The sequence below is a fragment of the Triticum urartu genome, chromosome 6A (genome assembly GCF_056163025.1).
Source record: "Triticum urartu cultivar PI428250 chromosome 6A, HENAU_Tu73, whole genome shotgun sequence".
NCBI classification, from domain to species: domain Eukaryota; kingdom Viridiplantae; phylum Streptophyta; class Magnoliopsida; order Poales; family Poaceae; genus Triticum; species Triticum urartu.
The window spans coordinates 29776239-29796363 of record NC_141878.1 but is presented as its reverse complement, the minus strand read 5'-3'; the positions used below and the strand labels follow the sequence as shown (position 1 = coordinate 29796363).

Genomic DNA, 20125 nt, shown 5'->3' with positions numbered 1-20125 from the left:
ATTGCTAGCCTCTTCGGTACCGTGCATTGCCCTTTCTCACCTCGAGAGTCGGTGCAAACTTCGCCGGTGCATCCAAACCCCATGATACGATACGCTTTATCACACATAAGCCTCCTTATATCTTCCTCAAAACAGCCACCATACCTACCTATCATGGCATTTCCATAGCCTTTCCGAGATATATTGCCATGCAACTTCCATCATCATCATATACATGACTTGAGCATTTATTGTCATATTGCTTTGCATGATCGTAACATAGCTAGCATGATGTTTTCATGGCTTGTCTGTTTTTTGATGTCATTGCTACGCTAGATCATTGAACATCCCTGTACACCATCAGAGGCATTCATATAGAGTCATACCTTTGTTCTAGCATCGAGTTGTAATATTGAGTTGTAAGTAAATAAAAGTGTGATAATCATCATTATTAGAGCATTGTCCCAGTGAGGAAAGGATGATGGAGACTATGATTCCCCCACAAGTTGGGATGAGACTCTGGACGAAAAAAAAGAACAAAAAATAAAAAAAGGAGAAAGGCCAAAAAAAGGGAAGGCCCAAAAAAACAAAAAAATGAGAGAAAAAAGAGAGAAGGGGCAATGTTACTATCCTTTTACCACACTTGTGCTTCAGAGTAGCACCATGCTCCTCATATAGACAGTCTCTTGAGTTATCACTTTCATATACTAGTGGGAGTTTTTATTATAGAACTTGGCTTGTATATTCCAATGATGGGCTTCCTCAAATGCCCGAGGTCTTCATGAGCAAGCAAGTTGGATGCACACCCACTTAGTTTCCAGTTTGAGCTTTCATACACTTATAGTTCTAGTGCATCCATTGCATGACAATCCCTACTCCTCACATTGACATCAATTGATGGGAATCTCCATAGCCCGTTGATTAGCCGTGTCGATGTGAGACTTTCTCCCTTTTTGTCTTCTCCACACAACCTCCATCATCATATTCTATTCCACCCATAGTGCTATGTCCAAGGGTTGCGCTCATGTATTGCGTGAGGGTTGAAAAGGCTGAAGCGCGTTAAAAAGTATGAACCAATTGCTAGTCTTGTCATCGGGGTTGTGCATGATTTGAATGCTTTGTGTGGTGAAGATGGAGCATAGCCAGACTATATGATTTTATAGGGATGAGCTTTCTTTGGCTATGTTATTTTGATAAGACATAATTGCTTGGTTAGTATGCTTGAAGTATTATTGTCTTAATGTCAAATGATAGACTATTGCTTTGAATCACTCGTGTCTTAATATTCATGCCATGATTAGATATGTGATCAAGATTATGCTAGGTAGCATTCCACATCAAAAATTATCTTTTTTATCATTTACCTACCTGAGGACGAGCAGGAATTAAGATTGGGGATGCTGATACGTCTCCGTCGTATCTATAATTTTTGATTGTTCCATGCCAATATTATACAACTTTCATATAATTTTGGCAACTTTTTATACTATTTTGGGGGACTAACATATTGATCCAGTGCCCGGTGCCAGTTCCTGTTTGTTGCATGTTTTTTGTTTTGCAGAAAATCCATATCAAACGGAGTCCAAACGGGATAAAAACGGACGGAGAATATTTTTGAAATATATGTGAAATATGGGAAGAAAAGCAACGCGAGACAGTGCCCGAGGGAGCCACGAGGCAAGGGGGCGTGCCCCACCTCCCTGGGCGCGCCCTGACCCTCATGGGCCCCCCGTGAGGCGGTTACTGCTCTTCTTCGGCCGCAAGAAATCTAATTTTCAGAAAAAAAAATTGGGGCGAAGGTTTCAATCCAATCGGAGTTACGGATCTTCGGATATATAAGAAACGGTGAAAGGGCAGAATCCCAGAACGCAGAAACAGAGGGAGACAGAGAGACAGATCCAATCTCGGAGGGGCTCTCGCCCCTCCCATGCCATGGATACCATGGATCAGAGGGAAACCCTTCTCCCATCTAGGGAGAAGGTCAAGGAAGAAGAATAAGGAGGGGGCTCTCTCCCCCTCGCTTCCGGTGGCGCCGGAACGTCGCCGTGGCCATTATCATCACCGCAATCTACACCAACACCTCCGCCATCTTCACCAACATGTCCATCACCTTCCCCCCTCTATCTACAGTTGTCCACTCTCCCGCAACCCGCTGTACCCTCTACTTGAACATCGTGCTTTATGCTTCATATTATTATCCAATGGTGTGTTGCCATCCTATGATGTCTGAGTATATTTTCGTTGTCCTATCCGTGGTTGATGAATTGCTATGATTGGTTTAATTTGCTTGTGGTTATGTTGTTGTCCTTTGGTGCCCATCATATGAGCGCGCGCGTGGATCACACCATAGGGTTAGTTGTATGTTGATAGGACTATGTATTGGATGGCAAGAGTGACAGAAACTTCAGCCTAGCATAGAAATTGATGCATACGGGGTTGAAGGGGGACCAATATATCTTAATGTTATGGTTGGGTTTTACCTTAATGAACGTTAGTAGTTGCGGATGCTTGCTAATAGTTCCAATCATAAGTGCATAGAATTCCAAGTCAGGGATGACATGCTAGCAGTGGCCTCTCCCACATAAAACTTGCTATCGGTCTAGTAAAGTACTCCCTCCATTCCTAAATATAAGTATTTGTAGAGATTCTACTATGGACCACATACGGATGTATATAGATGCATTTTAGAGTCTAGATTCACTCATTTTGCTCCGTATGTAGTCCATAGTGAAATCTCTACAAAGACTTATATTTAGGAACGGAGGGAGTAGTCAATTGCTTAGGGGCAATTTCGCAACTCCTACCACCACTTTTTCACACTCGCTATACTAACTTTATTGCTTTTTTATCTAAACAGCCCATACTTTTTATTTACGTGTTGTTTATTATCTTCCCAACCTATGCAAAAACACCTACAAAGTACTTCTAGTTTCATACTTGTTCTAGGTAAAGCGAACGTCAAGCGTGCGTAGAGTTGTATCGGTGGTCGATAGAACTTGAGGGAATATTTGTTCTACCTTTAGCTCCTCATTGGGTTCACACTCTTACTTATCGAAAGAGGCTACAATTGATCCCCTATACTTGTGGGTTATCAACCGTCGACACCGCCACACGGTTGTTACTTTAAAATACAGTTCGTGATGTTTTCTCGAGGCCACCGCCAGTGCCTTCTAGTAATTTGTCATCTATAATGTTAATATGCAATCTGATGTTCAGTTAACAGTTTGGTCCTCTGAAATGTAATGTTCAGTTAACACTTTGGTCCAACAATTGCTACATTTTGTAGTACTGTTCTCAAGCATTTCTTGTTTTGTTAACTGTCTTATCTTCTCATACATGTTTCTACCCTGCAATGTCGTGCTCAGTTAACTATTTTGGTTCATTTGGTCTGCTGTCCATTTAACTGTATGGTTTAGTTCTACAATTTGGTTGTATTCAATACATATTCTACTGATAGTATGGCAACTCTCAGTTAACCTGATCAAGATCTTCCTTATGTGTGTTGCAGTGAACAATGGGAGACATTCCGGTTTACCATCGAGGTTTGTTCAAGCAGGGTCCTTTGGCTAATAGCACATTATTGTGCAGTTGCAGAAATCATTCTAATATTTAGATTTCTTACAATTTGGTCTTGCACATGTAGGTCCTACTGTCAGAGGCTTAGACCCACTGTTCGATCCATTTTGCATATGGGGAAATGAGATGTACATGAATATCAGTCAAGTCAAGAAACTCAGAAAGATTGTTAGGATGAAGAAACTTGCGACAAATAACAGCAAGACCTTTATTTGCACAATGAAAAAGACATCGGTCAACTATAGGATGGTATCAACTGTTTTACCTTGTTTTTACCCCTTGTGCCATTTCAAAATTTACAACAGTGATTTATGCATAGCTTTGTTTTCAGTACTTTTCAAAGTTGTTCACCGATGATTACCTCTCAAACCACCTGCATGGTCAAGAGGTGAGGAATGTATTCATTCAACACCCATGGTACAATATTGAAGTCTTGCTAAAGAGGACGAAGGTTGGGCGGGCAATTATCCACTGCCACTGGCCTAAAGTTGCAAGGACATTCAACATCACTGAAGGCTCAATATTTGCCTTCCGCTTCTGCAGTTTCCCATATGAGATTCATCTGTCTATTTACCGTGTATGATGCTACTTTCCAAAGGTTTTTGATGCTGCATGTGAAACTTGATGCTGTTGTGTAATGGCGTAACTGAGTGCCGAAGCTATCTGATGTAATTCGATTATGAAATTCTGGTTGCTTTTATACGGATATGAAATATCTGACGTGTTATCAGTTTGATTAGTACATGGATTATCAATAATAGGCTAATTACCTTGCTTATTGGGGTTTTCTATTGCAAACGGTTACTCAGACAACACCGTGGGCGATGAACTCAAACAACCCGCACGGTTTCTAGAAAGTAGGCGTGTTCGATCAACTAACAATCACACACGGCTTCCGGCAGCGAACTGTTCGCGTTAGGCCACCTTGCACACACGTCTCCATACAAAGAACTGTGTGGGATGTACATACCTACGGAAATGATTTTCTGACATTTACCGTGTGGGATGTACATATCTACGGAAATAATTTATGGGATTCACCGTGTGAGATGTACATACCTACGGAAATGATTTCTGGGATTCATCATATGGGATGTACATACCTACGGAAATGATTGGGTTTCGATGCCTCACCCGATTGCACACGGCCCCAGCCTGGGTCCCAGGAGGGCCTATCCCCGACGATTTCTGGGTCGTGCAGGAAGGACCCCCTACCACCCACACTCACTTGGCGACGGTTCCAAGTGTTGTCGCAGAAAGGGGTTAAAAACCGTTTGTTTAGCACGTTGTTGTACTAGTGAGCGCTCGTCGCTGGCCTGTCGGAGTTGGATGACGTGCAGCTGCCAACGCCGAAGCTGTAGATATAACACGCTCTCTGTTTCTTCTGGGTATGAACACGTTAGGATTCAGATAAAACCACTCGAGCCAAACAGTAACACTGAGTTGTGTATTGGAGTCATAAAGAACATTGTAATCCATTGAGTAGCACTTTGAAGTCATGTAAAATTGTAAAGCGCACTAGATTGCAACAATTATTCTGGTGAAAAGATTTTTTTTATGAAGTCCTGCTACACCAAGCTATTTTCTATTTCATGACTCTTAAGTTCTTTTAGGATCCATCTCTTTATGTGCACTTGTCTTTGTCTGGCTATATATTCCAACTTGTATTACAGATCGCAATGGTAAACACTTCATATCTTGTATATGCTGTTACATATCTGAAATTTTGTTGTGGTCAATATTATACCAATGTGACTATGAATAGGCAGAGTTCTGAACGCTTATTTTCCACATATTACTTCTCTCGAGAGCTCCTTAATGTCTAATAATTTTGGTATATTGGGAAGGTACTCAGGAAGTTTCTGAGAAGGAGATGCTGGAGCAAAGAATGGAGGCGCTGCGAGCTGACGAGCCCATAGATGCGAATTCTGCAGGTCGGCAGGGTGTGTCAAGGATTGAAGATGGTGTTGATTGAGGTTATGCTGCTCCTCAACAGTTAATCACATGTTGCTCAGAAATAGGGTGCTTATGCCTCTGTTCAGTAATATGATCATCTAGATTAAACTGGAGTTAATCTTGTGTAGTCTGTATAATGATAGGTGTGTCTGCCTGTCGGATAAGGTGGCAGGAGCATTAACGATATTTAGTTTCTGCACAATATGTAAGTTAATTAAGACCATTTTAGAAGCGTCCGTGTGATTGTGATCTTGTTGCCTGCACAAAGCTGAGGCTGCTGTTGCCATAACCTTGAAGCATGTAGAATGGAACTAGTCAAGTACTATGTGGTAACGAGCTTAGGAGCGTAGCACTGATTTCTTTATTTGTATGTTCTAGTTTTCATTTCATGGTAGTTAGATTAGTAAAGGAAGGATCTTGCACACTGAGACATGAGTAGCATTATTTAGACATCATGAAATTGTGCAAATCACTAGATCACAACAATTATTGTGTTTTTTTATGGCAAGCTTACAAGTTCAAATCAGGACACTGGTACCAGTTCACCTTTTGATTGTTTTACTTTAGCAGGAACATCTATTCCAGTCAAGCAGAACTTATTGTCGGCATTTCTTTTGATAGATATAAGGAGGCACCGAATCAGAGAACTCGTATTCGGTCATTGTTAGGCCTAAGCCGTTGCCACCACTGATGTGTCTTCTGTATACTGATATGAGCAAAGTTAAATTAGCAAGCTTAATTAATTTCCCAAGCAATTATTCTGCCAAAAATATTGTTCAATGGACTCAACTTTCAAATAGCAAAATAATTTGTGCTCAACTGTTAGGCATCATGGAACTGTAGTTAGCATTAGATTGCAGCAATTGTTATGGCTAAGCTAATGCACGAGGAATACACTTTTAAATCAGAACATTGCTACCGGATCACCTTTAGATTGTTTTATCTTAGAAACATTTATTCCAGTCAAGCAGGATTTATCTTGTCCACATATCCTTTGATGAGACTGGACTTTCAGCTCCCGGGTGCAGGGGCACCCTCATGAACAGCAAATGCAAAACAATATGAAAAACAAATCAAAAAAATCTGAAACTTTGTGGGATCAAATATGATCAAACATTCAACGTTCATGCAAAGTTTTAGCATCAAAAAACATTCGTGGAGCCCTCACAAAAAAATCAGTGTTCAAAGCTATGTGTAGTTTTGAGCAGTAGTTTTGTTTTTTTGATGAGGGCTCCTCGAGTGTTATTTCTGGCTGAAAATTTGCAAGAACATCAAAAGTGTTATCATATTTGATCCCCCAAAAATTCAGATTTTTTTGATTTTCTTTTCATATTGTTTGAAGTTACAGTTCATGAGGGTGCCCCTGCACCCGGGAGCTGTCACACCTTTCCCATCCTTTGATATAGTAAGGCTGATGAAGTAAACACGTATTGGTCATTATTAGACCTATAAACTCGCATACCACCTTGCATCTCGTGTGTACTGATATGAGCGAATTGTACTGATATGAGCAAAACTAAAGTAGCGAGCTTGATAAATTTCTCATTTGTCAAGGGATTTTAAATTGAAGTGAAAGGGACATCCACCGAGTAGAAGGATAACCACTCCTTCCGAGTACATCCTCCACGGCAGCAGGGAACCAGATATAGAAGCTAAATATACTTGCAGAAATAAGGGAAGTGATCATATATCCAAGGCATCACACTCATGGACGGTCAAATCGATACCATACGGCCGGAAACTAAATACAATAAAGGTAGAAAAGAAGCAATATAATCACATATATAGGAACGAGGTTCATGAAAACAGAAACTAAATACGATAAAACATACTTATTGGTCATGTTTGTTTTTGAAATTTTAGAAAGCTTAGGTGAAGTTGAGATATTTGTACGTCGATGATGCCCAAAAAACATAAATTTGAAGAGAAATTGGAAAATCCTACAACCGAGAATTTAGAACAAAAATGATGAAACATCAAGAAGGTTTAGTAATTATCCATGAGCTTTCTAGGTTGCCTAGTTTTTGCAGAGTGCTTATGATTTTTTTTAGATTTCATGTTTTGTTTATATTTTTATGTAATATTTACTAGCACAAATGCCCGTGTGTTGCAACGAAAGAAAAAAATTAATGTGTAATTAAATTTGGTGAGAAACAGCTTTTGAACGGTGTTCGTTAAAGAAGCTACTACTCGCTTTAAAGGGAAAAAGGAGGGAGTATCTAAATCTAAATAAGTACATATAATGTGTTCAAAAGTGCCCTTAGCCCAATCCGTATTTAATCTCTTTATGCACTATTTTTCCTTCCAATAAAATCTAGGAGATTTCATCTCTCGTCTTTCCTTGGAATTCAGATTTAACTCCCTCTCACAATGTCCAATTGATCATGACATGCAATTCTTTCTTTTAATATTTTAATTATGCATCTCATAAATCCCATAGCCCCTAATTAGACCAGTACCGGGTCATTCAAACTTAATTCCTTCTTGTGCATCATATGCATGCATGTCGTGAATCCAGTTTAATTAGTCCACCACCGGACTGAATGTAGACTTAATTTCTTCTTGTGCATCATATGCACGCATATCATGAATACAGATAAATTTGGCCACAACCGGTGCCCATAGATTTGATTGCTTTCTACGTCCATGCCTTAATCATCTGGTTAATGATTCTCAAATCAGCTAGCTGGTTACTCCTACCTAGCAAGTTAATGATGTATATAAACTGACACGATTTAATGTAAGAAAGCATGGCGGAACTATTTAGTTCTTTTTAGGCAACGGATTTAGCTAAAACTGATTACGTATGTATGTGTGCTGGCCTGGCTGCCTTCAATCCATCGACAGGGCTGCTACCGCTAGCTCGTTAGAAAAAAAGGCCAGGCTAGGCCGCTACTGCTAGCCCGGAAAAAAAAGGCTGGCCTGCTACCGCTAGATGGACTTCCGGATCGTTGCCTCATTGCTTGCCTCGTTGGTTGAGTCCGTTTCCAATCGGTTTAAACTGGGCAAGTAAGGAGATAGGATAACAAACGTACACGAAACCCAAAAATATCACCTAAACAGGACGAAACAAAGCGAAACCAAACCAAGAATACCTATTCCCTTTAATAGTAGGTATACATATAAATATAGATATAGATATAGATATAGATTATCATTATTTTGTTTCTCAAATAATTATTCTAGTTTTATTTACTAAAAGACCATTTTAGGGAGAGTCTAATATTCATTTTATGAACCTTCATCTTCTTACGCAAGAGTGATTTATCTACAACTCATTTTTTTGTATCGATCGGGTCACTGTCTATGAGAAACCAGTACCATGTTAGTCCATCTAGCCACCTTTAGTGGGGTGAGATACCAAATCAGTCCAGTTTTTAGGGTTAAGGGTCAAGTTTGTCTAGCTTTAGAGTTTACAATCAAAATTTAAACTTGGTCAATGGTCTAGGCCAGAAATAAACTACTCACTCCGTTCCTAAATATTTGTCTTTCTATAGATTTCTACATACGGAGCAAAATGAGGTAGTCCATTTGAAATCTTTAAAAAGACAAATATTTAGGAACGGAGGGAGTATTTTCTTAGCTAATTGCAATTTTGTGATATGCAATTTTCCTTTCCTCCAAATTGAAAGAAGACTAGACATGTAATCAACCCAAAGTTCTTTAGTGCAAGGAAACTTGTTCATACATCATCAACTGTGTGGTGCAGTAATTTAATTGTATTCTACCACTAGTAGAAAAAGGGGCTTTGGTTCGGCCAGAAAAGAGCATTAGTAGCGGTTGCATTACGAACCGGGACTAATGCATTAGTCCCGGTTCGAGCGGCTAGGGCACCGTACATGCATTACTCCCGGTTCAAATGGGACCTTTAGTCCCGGTTGGTGCCACGAACCGGGACTAAAGGGTGCGATGCCCATTAGTACCGGTTCGTGGCACGAACCGGTACTAAAGGTTAGACCTTTAGTACCGGTTCGTGCCATGAACCAACCTTTAGTACCGATTGGTGCCACGAACCGGTACTAATGGTGCAATTTTCAAATCCTATCCCCCCCCCTCCCGTGTATCGCCTTTTCAGTTTTGTAAAAAGCAAAAGAAAATGATAAAAACTTCAAAAGTTAAAATCCTTCGAGATGTAGTTATGTTACTACATCTACTAGTTAGGAAAATTTAAAAACTTAAATTTGGACATGTTTTGCAAAAAGTGTAGGGAAAATGTAAAACCGCTATAACTTTTGCATACGTTGTCAGAAAAAACGTATAATATATCAAAATATTCAGCACGAAAATCCGCATCCGGTTTTGACAGCCTATGGCCTGTTTGCAAATTTTTAGAATTCTCAAATTCTAAAAGGAAAAAAGTTATGCTCAAATTTTAGTTTTTTTTTTGAATTTTCGTTAAATCTGGTTAAACTATGGTTAAACTACTTATTCAAGAAGTATTAGTGTTACTAAATAATTATTCAAGAATATTAGTGTTACAAAATAATTATTTCAATTTTTTTTGAATTTTGGTCAAATCTGGTCAAACTGTGGTCAAACTACTAATTCAAGAAATATTAGTGTTACTAAATAATTATTGGTTTTTAGAACGGTAGTTTCAAACTCAAACAGTGAAATGTGTGACTTCATGCTCAAGCTAAACTTCTGAGGGTTAATAGGATTGACATCTTACTATTGCCAGGAAAATAACAAGTGCAGACTTGGAAACGAGGGAGAATAGAACCTGGAAGTTAAGCGTGCTCAGGCTAGGGTAGTGAGAGGATGGGTGACCGTTTAGGAAGCTAGATGATTTGGAATGATGAGGGGTAATTAGAGATTAGAGATTAAATTGAGCAGCGACGAGGGCTGATTAGAGATTAGAGGTTAAAATAATCCAGAAATTTGAAATTTCGGGGGAAAATTTAAAAGAAATAATTTCAAAAAAATTAGAAAAAATCATAAAATTTCCTTTAGTACCGGTTGGTGGCGCCAACCGGGAATAAAGGGGGGGGGGGCTTTAGTAACGACTCTTTAGTCCCAGTTCCAGAACCGAGACTAAAGGCGTTTATGAACAGGGACAAATGACCCTTTTTCTACTAGTGTACACATAAAAGGGAGTGTTTAATTAGTTTGTGAAGATGATTATCAACCAAACAGAACCATTAACGTTGCCCTGGTTCCCATCCAATCATCTTGAAGAATGGCGTATTGCAAAGCCCTATAAAGCTATTCAGTTTGGTGAGTCAATATTCGTTGCATTAGTCACATACAAAATTGAACTACTAATTAGTGATCATTTATAATCAAACCTGGCGTACGATTTTTCTGTCTATGAAGATTGCAGTTATTTGTCCATAATTGACAATTCGACAACTTTTGTCTTTTAACTTGCTAACATGATTTCATATTGCATCTGTTTCATTTCTATCCATAGTGGGAAATCAATCAACACCCATTATTCCTTTACATACGCATAACTTTTCAGTAATATACAGTAAGACACTCCTACTATTTTTCTAAAATAATACCAACAAGGTTTTTGCTCTTGCTCCAGTATGCATTGACTGCTTTGTCCTGGTTTGATTTCAATATTTGGTGTATGGTTTCCCATACTGTAGATGAGCAATTCATACTAAGGATGTCAATGGTTATTTAAAAACTAAATCACTCATAGTTGAAATAGATGACACCCATGGTAGAAATAAATGGCCACAACAACTGACATGTGATGTTTGGTGAAAGAGTAATGTCCATGCCACGCACTATGTCCATTCACTGGCCTTCTATAAATAAATAGTTTCACATGCATGGCAATCATGTGCAGTAGTTGCTAGAGGGAGAATGACCAAGTGCGAGAGGAGAGCAAAAATAATGAGGACGATTAGTGGTCAGATGGTGTAATCTCCTATGGAATGAGATGCATTGGGAGTTTAATTTAGAGAGCAACAACAAGGCCCCGTCGAGAGTTGTGTTCTTCATGTATAGTGAGGATTTGCTCTGGAGAGTGTTGAGTTTGTCGGATCAAGACAGTGGTGTATGAGTTCGACCTGCCAGAATAAGCTTGTATATTCCCCCTGTGCAAAGTAATTCTGCATGTTTATTCTGCAAGTACATCGAAAAGTTTCAGGTGTCATCTACAACACAGAGAGAGACAGCAAATGTTGCTCTGAGGCACCAGGTCTATGTTAAGAACAAATACTGTTTCGTGGCACAATATTTTTCTTACAACTATCACCGCAAAGCAGAATTCTGCAGACATGCTACAGATTCAAAACTAGTCCATGTCCTAACAGAACATTGGTCTTGTCCTTTCATTACTCACGATTTAAGAACTAGAGAACATTTCAAAGATATGCGAACAACTTATAAACTTGGACAAACAAGATACTACAAATGTATGTTCCGATCTTCTCCCTACCATCATACCATGTATTAGCAAGAAGCATAGTTTCATCTGAACTAACTCAAGTGAAGAAACAGGGCATGACTTAGATATCTTTATCTAATAATAAAAGACAGAGGCTTTCATAGTTTTCATACGTCACCCATTTACATCCGTTAATTTTATGTTAACCATAAAGATTGACGGTTGAGATTAAAACTAGATCTATTTGTACCCATCTGAGATTCGTATACGCCCTGGACTTTTTTGTACGTCATCATGGTCTTCCTTTTATATGCTTCTAGTCGAAGACGTTGTTCCTTTTAACCTGTAACTTATTCGTCTATATACCTATTTTAATAAATAACCTGCAGTCAAAAAACGGTTCGCATGGAGACCAGGTAATACGTTACTTCGTTCGTACTTCTCTCGGCTGAGCCACAACCTGAAGCCAACACATAGAGCCAAGAAAAAGAAAAAGTCTGAGCCAGATTTCTTTTACCTCCCGACTCACCTCCAGACTCAGAGGAATCCTCATCCTTCTCCCCTTCTCCTCACGGGACCGGCTTGATTTACTCATCCGATTTTTGTCCGCTCTGATTTACCTGTTCCACCACCCTCCTTTCTGATTCATATCCCCCTCCTCCTGATCGATGGGGCAAGGTGACTTCCTCTCCAATATAGAGGGCGGGCTTCCACATCAGGAAAGAGGAGAGCGACTCTTGTGCCACAGTTGCGAAAAGATGGACGGCGCGGGGCGACGTTAGCGGCTGATTCAGATGGCAACGGCTCCCCTCTATGCGTCAATGAGTGGCTGCTAGATCGATCAAGTGCTGCCATTAAATCGTCACAGAAAAGCATAGTGAAAGGAGCTAGCCCTAAACAACCAGTGCGCACGGCGGCTGGCCAGAGAAAGCGAGCTGCAGCCTGGACGTTCGCGCAATGGTGGTACTCCTGAAAGTACTCAATGACATCGCTGATCTAAGCTCAACAAATCTTGTGCGCATTGCCGGTCAGTTGTTACCTACATATAAGTCGCTGGCCAATTGTTATCTACATGTAGTGGTTCACCTACTCCAACAAAGTTTCACCGTCCTGCACAATATAAACACCTTAATCTGCTTGCGCTAATTAATGGCCGAGTTGATGCTGCTACTCATTGACAGCCTATGCAAGCTTATGGATTTAAGCACGGAGGGAATCCCGTACAAAATCAGACATGGGCCCCTACCAGCAGTGTAGCGCCATCATGCTGGGTCGACCTATCCCGTTCCTGCTGCTTGCTTGATGCTCAATTTATTCGCTGCTGACATGCAGCTCCAGTTCAGGGTCATAGCATGCACATGCCAGAACTTCATCCTGGTCGGTTGTCGGTTCCTCACACACAAGTGCTTCCTGTGCTCCAGTACATACTACCTGGAAAACAACATCGTTAGAACCAATGCAAGAGGGGTCATGGAAGATAATCGATTCACAAATTAAATAGTAGGGAGCGGACTGCAGAGGGCCGGAGAGCAATTAGATTAGAAAGGTTTAACTAACCTTAATCCGATACTCGTTGCCGTTCATAGCAGTATAGCTAAGTATAAGATAGTATATAGGTTCAACTAAGTATAAGATGGACGGGTAAAGACTTAACTAATTAGATTAATTAGAAAGATTCAACGTGCAGTATAGCTAAGGATAAGATTGTATATAGGTTCCTGATATTTTCTACATTATCAGATTAGCTACCATCAAGTATTTTCTATGCGTAACCCTGCAAAAAAAGTATTTTCTATGCATAAGTTTCTTAGCATGAAAGTTATTTATGTGTGTGTTAGAACCTATCCTTGGGTTTTAACCATACTTTCTTTCAGAAACTTGCAGTTGTCACAGCGAGCTCAAGATTGCGGAGATGCCGGCCAGTCTAATCGTACTCAGGTTGCACGTCTCCTAACTCAACTCTATCATGGTAACTGCTTTACATTATTATTTATTTCAGCTTACATATATTCATGAGATGAAATTGCATGCTATTATAATTAGTGGATGTTATGGCTATAGTACAAGTGTTAAAAAAGGTCATTCGCTGAACATTCAAACCATGCATTAACCATGGTCTGTTGAGGTAAATAATTAACAAATCTAGAGTAATCAATTAAACTTCCTAAAAAATTACAATGGATTAACCAGATGCTTCATTTGATTTTGTGTATTAATAGCTAGGCTTGCGCGTATTACTTTTTTGGTGGGTCACTTTTTATTAGTCGACGACACAATATGGCTACTCCGATTTCGGCCTGACTACTATGAGACGGAGGTGGTGCTCTATGCCGAAGATGGAGGCCATCGGTATGGCTGGTCCAGCTTTAGCACGAACGCAACGAGATCGAGGTGATGGTCTCGGCCGCAGGATGGAGGTCATATGCTGGTACGGTTGTTATTCGAGGCAATTCTATTCTTTCATGGACTTGATGCGTGTATGTTGAGTTCCCTGTTCCTCAGGCTTGGGAGAAGCGACCAACTCGACTCCATGTACTTTCCACTTGCAGGCTAGGTCTCAAGGTTTGTAGGCGCATCTCCTAGCTTCCGTATCGGCACTCCATCAGTGTGATCGGTTAATTATGCCTTGTTCAATCTTAAGTCCCGATAATGTTAACACTACTAATACTGCGACCTGTGACTTGAGTGGAGCGTTCTGTTGAAGTATGGAAATTAAATCAGTGTGGGTTGTCTTGAGCCATCTTAGTAGGATAGGGCCATGGGATTTTCTCCCGTTGCAACGCACGGGTATGTTTCCTAGTGTCAATATTAATTATATACTTGAGATTTTAATGAAGTTCCAAAACCTTGCATTGGCGTTGGTAGTTTTGGCAAGTGTGTTTGATCTTGAGGCGTCACTTGCATGTGATTGTGGCTCTTGAGCCATCACCTGCACACAAGGAAGCTGAGACGTTAGGGCATCTCCAACGCTGACTGTCAAATTGGACACCGTGTTTGTCCGCAGACGGAGGGGACTTGTCCTCGGACACGGATGTGAGAGGCGGCCATCCAAAGCTGTTCGCATATGTCCTGTTACATTTTGAAAGAATTTTAACAAAAATGAACAAATTTGATGCATATTTGAGCGTACTGGACGATATTTATTCATACTTGTATATTTTACATAAAACGGGATGTTTTTCATCTAAACCGGGGCAAATTCATTACACTTAGATATATTTCAACTAGACCAGACTCTAAACCTAGCCTAAAATAACCTCCGGCACCCGTTCCCCATCTCTGGCTAGCCATGAGCCCCGAAAAATGAAGCTCTGCCTCCTCCGCAACCATGAGCAGCGAGAACTAAAGCATTCGACTCCATGCCACCGACAAGCGGCTCATTGACCGACGATGTTGAGGCCGCCAAGCTTGGCTGTCAACTTGAGGAGAGGACTTGCGACCTTCATGGGATACAAGCGTCCGGCGAATTCCCCATACGCTACTACTCCTCACTGCCGGATGCGCTCGTGGACGTGCCGATTTCGTGGTCATGGCGGCGAGCCGCGCTGAGCCGGAAACCTTGTCTTCGTCCTTGCTCTTGCCAAATACCTCATATGCCGCTTCATCGAGCTCCATGTAGAGTTGTAGAAGGCTTGTAACTCCGCCTCACATTGGTGGTACCTCCATCGGTCATGACGGATGTTGCGGCGGAGCGATAGGACTAGCTCCAAAGTGATGGTTGTGCCGGCGGCGAGTAGCTCCTCCGCGCGCCGATGCTTGTCGAGGAGGCGAGGGCTGCAGGACCGGTCAGCCTATACCTGCCAAAACGGGCCCTCCTGCTCCTCCAACACCGTGTCCATGTAGTTAGCATGGGACTTGCCCATGGTGATGCCGGCATTGGCCAGCATGGATGGTGGTGCCGGCTCATCGTCGGTTGCCTTTGCCATTGGCACGTCCGCAGCGCCGGCCTCCGGTGAGCTCGTCCGTCTGGCGAGTGGCGCCCTTCCAGCCGACAGTAATGTCGGCGATCTACTCCTTCTGTTTGGACGAGAGGTTATCGCACAAGGCTTTGGAGCTCGATGAGGCCATTTTCGGGTGTGGTGTGGAGAGGAGATAAACATCGCAGAAGGGTGGATGGATGCAGCTATGCTGCCGGCCTAAGTGTTAAATAGCGGGCACAGGGCATGCCAAGCGACGAGGTCCTAAATAGAAGGCACGGGGTAGGCCAGACGTCGAGGTCCTAAATGGTCGGCGATAGACGGTCGGGCGGGTGGCGCTAGATTAGGTTCCTTGGCAACCGCTTAAGTTTAATGGAGAAAGGCAAACGGACTGGCATTTGAATATGGAGAGATGTGGCGTGTACCGAGAAGCAGCATGGTGATGCTCTTGGCTGGCACGTCGCTTCAATGCCGACTCCAGTGATAGATCGCATCCGTCCTGAGCCGACATGAATGCGGCCTTGATGCTTCAGGCGCTGACCATCTTCGGGTAGGAAAGTGCACGGGCTAGTGAGAGGTTTTCTTGGTGGGCCATGTTAGTTGGACGCCCCACCCCACCCTCCAGTATACTTAAAGTTTGTAGGGGGAAAAGTGCGTCCGGACCGTTGAACGGACCGATGCAGGACCGCATTGGATGACAAAACACATCCGGACCGCACAGTCTAGACGATTGCGGTCATTTTGAGGGTACGTTGAAGATGCCACTACTGCTTAAACACGTTTGCTTGAAAATTCTTGCCTTGAATGAAAAGTGTAGCACTCACAATAAAAACCCAGTATATATGTACTTCCTCCGTTCATAAAAATATAGGTCTTTCTATATATTTTAATATGGATTACATACAAAGCAAAATGAGTGAATCTACACTCTTAACTACTCCTACATCTATATACATCCATATGTAGTCTATAATAAAATCTTTATAAAGACTTATATTTAGGAACGAAGGGAGTAATATATATGTAACTAATAACTGAAACCATTTTTAATCAACCTGACTAAATTACTACATACAGCAAGAGCAATAGTAGCAACTACTTGAAGAATTGTGACAGCCGGATGCGTGACCAACGGACGGGATGGGATCTATGAATTGCAGCAACAAGGGCCCCCCGTTGTCTTGCTCCCCCAAATCGGCACACTCCTCACTCCCGCCCTCACATCTCAATCAACCCATAGTACTCCCTCCATTTACTTATACAAAGCCCTTATGAAAAGTACCTTTTGCATCTATACAGGGCCATAAACAGTAATCAAGACAAAAATTAATGATATTTTCTCGTACTAGCAACTCGTTTCATCTTACTTGCATGCATGCAACGTATTAATGATCTCAGTAAACGAAACGAAAAGCTAGATTACATAGCAAGGCGTTAAATTTTATCTTGGTACCTGTAATTTGAGTTTGTGGTCTTGTATATAAAAATGAAGGGAGTAGCTAGGGTTTCTCGATTGAGCTCTCACCACCGGCGGCGGCATGGCCAGCGGCGCGGCGGACGACCGCCAGATCCACGTCGCCCCGGCCGTCCTCGACCACCGGGGCTAGTTCCCTCCTCTTCTGCTGCCGCAGCGGCATGCGCCGTCGGAAATTGCCTCGCCGCCAATCCCCGACGAGCTCCTGCTCGACATCTTCCTCCGGCTGCCTGTCGCAGCCGACCTCGTCCGCGCCTCCGCCGCCAGCGTCTCCTTCCGCCGCCTCATCGCCGACCGCTCCTTCCTCCGGCAGTACCGCAAGATCCACGCCCCGCCCTTCCTCGGCTTCCTCGACTTTCGCCGAGTCTTCCACCCCGCCGAGCCGCCTCACCCCTCCGCGTCTGCAGCCAAAGCCGTCGCTCTTGTCGCTGACTTCTCCTTATCTGTCCTCCCCGCCCCATCCGGTGACTGGGCCATTTCAGACATCTGCGACGGTCGCGTCGTCCTTGCCAGGCGAGACTACGCGGAGCTTGTGGTGTGCGATCCCTTGCACCGGCGGCACCTCCTGCTCCCCCAATCCCTGAATTCGACGAGTGGGTTCGTTCGGTGGACAAGCCACGCACGTTTGGATGTCAGATCCTCTTGGTGGGCGGCGACGAGGAGGCTTCAGAAGAGACATTTTTCAGAGTGATATATGTGGCATTCACCCGACAAAAGGAGGCCGTCTTCGTCTTCTCTTCCAGCACCAAACAATGGCGAGCTACTCCTTCGATACCGCAATTGTCTTCCTCACGCTGGCACCAATATGTGTATGGCTGTCTGTATGGGCTGACAGGGTGTGGGGAGAAGATACAGGTGCTTGACACCCGGAGTATGGAGTTCTCACACATGGACCTCCCACCGGAAGCCAGAGCTGGAGGTTCTTCTCATGTGCATATAGCCTTTGCTGAGGCAGGGGAGGGCACCATTGGGATGTTTGTGTTACCAGATCGGACATCTGAGCTCAGTTATTTCGTTAGGCCAAACATCGGTGGAAGTTCCAGCCAGTGGCAGTTGGAGAAGACAATCTCACTCGATTCTTCTCAGTACTCTTTCTCGGAGTATTCAGCAGGGAGGAACTTGTTCCTACACCATAGAGGAAGCCCATCGCCTGATGCCGGCCTTTTCTCAATGGATGTCAAGACATTCCAGCTTGAGAGCGTGTTTGGTTCCAACTATAACATGCTTTACCCATGGGCATATAACAACTTTCCACCATCGTTGTCAACTCCAGCAATATCAAGTGGTAACCTTTCTGTTGCATCCTAGTTATTTCCCGTCCTTCATAGTTATCACACAGGTTGTCTGTTGCTTTAAAGTTCACTACTGTGATCAGTAATTCTTGTTTACAGCATTTAGTAGTTGCCACCTCTTCTTTTCTGTGGCTAAGCTGATCAAGCTCAGGAACATAATTGCTACTGTAAGGTAATCATAGAAGTAAAAGATAGATGTGTGCACAGTACGAGTAGAATTTTGGAATCATCTTGAAGCATAGCTTATCTTGTCGACAGTTCACCTTGGGTTTGTTTCACCTTATTTCAATCAAGCAGGACTTCTCTTGTTCACATTTATCTGGATAGATATAAGCTGAAGGCAAGTTTTATGTGGTAAAATTTTAATTCCTGCAACACGAAGCTACCATTGCTTTTATGGCGCTTAAGTTCCTTTATGATTCGTCTCTTTATTTTTGCATCTCTTTTCTGGCTATGCATTCCATCGTGTACAGTAAATGACAATGAAAAACACCATAGAGCGAGTGTTTACCGCTATATATCTCAAATTACCTTTTTCTTTGAATAGTGAAAGGTGTTAAAGGCGCCAAATATATTCAGCTCATAAGCAGTTTACAGCATGAATTACATGTAGAAAATATAGATGGATGAATATTGTGTTTTGTATGGTGTTGTGATCTGACCCTCATATGGGGTATATATAGAATACATGAGGGGGTAGAGGCTTGGAGTACAAGATAAGTAATACATGGTTTAAACCTATTCAATCTACTCCTTATCTCTATCTTTAAATCCAAACTATATTCTAACATTCCCTCTCAGTCGTAGCGGGAGTGAAACGGATGATTGCGACTGGATTTGAAGTATCGTGCTCGCGTCATCTTCTCCGCTTCACCATCATCACCTGCATCTCTGATGGGTCAACACCGCGGTGACTGCGTCCCCTTCCGGTGCCTTCCTTGGATCTCCTCTATTCCCTCCCGCAGTCACAGCGGGAGAGGCGTGGACGCTAGTGACGACTCGGACGATGTTGACTGGAGTTGTTGCCGATGAGTTGTAGACGTAGCCTTGTATGTCGATGTCGAGGTAGCCGATCATGATGTAGCCATGGTCAAGGTATTCATGGTCGATGATGTAGTCGTCGTGGATGATGAAGCCGCACAAAGCCGGAGGCACAAAAAAAATTCGCTATAACGGAGCTGCAGACGTGGACGATGCACCTTGCGGATGTCAGAGGGTGCCGTCGATGATGAGTCCACCAATTTTGCCAAGACCAGATGAAGCCCAATTTTGCCAGAACCGTGTGGCCGTGTAGGGTCGTCACTGTAGTGACGCCGTGTCGATGCAGTCATGCTGTCGTGGATGACGCGATCGATGTTGTCGTCGTGACGCGGTCATTGCCGTCGTCGAGGTCGCGTCTTGCAGAAAAGTCTGTCAGAGGACGCTATGTGTCCATCTTGTGAACGCGGCGGCAGCGGTGTGTTGACGAAGATGTTGGTGAAGACCACGTTGATGAAGACCTTGGCGATGTAGTGTCGGTGATGGCGTTGCAGCGGCGAGTCGACGATGATGCGTCGCTTGGAGGCGTTCCTCGCGGCGACTGGGT

The 20125-nt window shown here is 42.7% G+C and overlaps 1 pseudogene; it reads left to right on the top strand.

Annotated features, from left to right (window-relative positions):
• Positions 1-18556, top strand: part of LOC147963505 (uncharacterized) — a 56398-nt pseudogene extending 37842 nt beyond the window's left edge.
• The last annotated feature ends 1569 nt before the right edge of the window (positions 18557-20125 follow it).